The sequence below is a fragment of the Atta colombica genome, unplaced genomic scaffold (assembly GCF_001594045.1).
Source record: "Atta colombica isolate Treedump-2 unplaced genomic scaffold, Acol1.0 scaffold140, whole genome shotgun sequence".
NCBI classification, from domain to species: Eukaryota; Metazoa; Arthropoda; class Insecta; order Hymenoptera; family Formicidae; genus Atta; species Atta colombica.
The window spans coordinates 1,279,533-1,280,084 of NW_017259229.1; positions in this window are offsets into that span (position 1 = coordinate 1,279,533).

Here is a 552-nt window from a genome sequence, read left to right on the forward strand (position 1 = left end):
TGAGCGCTATGTTAAAAGGAAAAAATTCGAATTTTTTCCTCGATAATTTCAGTGAGAGATACCTTCCTCGCATTCTCGTTCATTGATATAGATCGCTAGAATGTAATCGAGGACTATCCTTTATTTGCGAATTAATAGATATTTGAGATCTATTTTGGACGCGCATAAATGATCATGTCGCATGTATATTTATGAATAAGAAATTTAACAAACTTAGAAATTTTTTCCGTGAAAAAATCAAATATAAGATTTCGACATACCGTGCGTTTGCAATTTCAAAAAAATTTCAATCTTTTTACGTGCCACATCATCGCGTTGATCGCGTCTTCTGAGAAGTTAGTTCTTGAGATTCAAATCTGCCACCTATCTCGGTTCGAAAATGAATCGTAGTCACTTAGAGAACGCGAAATTTGAAACGGTATTTAATTCTCTCAGTGATTCTGTTTTTTTAAAAGTAATAAAGTATTCTATTTCTTTTGCCTAATCACGCATTTCCATTATTTTAGAAAAACAAATTCACGTAAAATTTAATATAATATAAATATAATAATA